The sequence below is a fragment of the Penaeus monodon genome, chromosome 24 (assembly GCF_015228065.2).
Source record: "Penaeus monodon isolate SGIC_2016 chromosome 24, NSTDA_Pmon_1, whole genome shotgun sequence".
NCBI lineage: Eukaryota > Metazoa > Arthropoda > Malacostraca > Decapoda > Penaeidae > Penaeus > Penaeus monodon.
In genome coordinates, this window is record NC_051409.1 from 9,754,064 (window position 1) to 9,754,278 (window position 215).

The 215-nt window shown below is 37.7% G+C and overlaps 1 protein-coding gene across 1 annotated transcript in view; it reads right to left on the bottom strand.

Moving 5' to 3' along the window:
• LOC119588548 (maltase-glucoamylase, intestinal-like) overlaps positions 1-215 on the bottom strand; it is a gene marked incomplete at both ends in the record, with an annotated part of 20,825 nt that overhangs the window by 5,775 nt on the left and 14,835 nt on the right.

Consider the following 215-nt stretch of genomic DNA (forward strand, 5'->3'; position numbering starts at 1 on the left):
ATACATTTCATACGCTAATGGTTATGTTAGTCCCAAAAGATAAAATTCCTCACCCTTTTATATCCAAACAACACTGACTGAAAGTGTCACAGCCTAGAATGTTCCTGTTATGTAGGCCTACGTACCGAGTATTTATCTGTTATCTTTGTTCACTTACATTGCATTAACTCCATCATCTCTGGCAAGCAAGTGATACTGACCTTACATAAACCAGC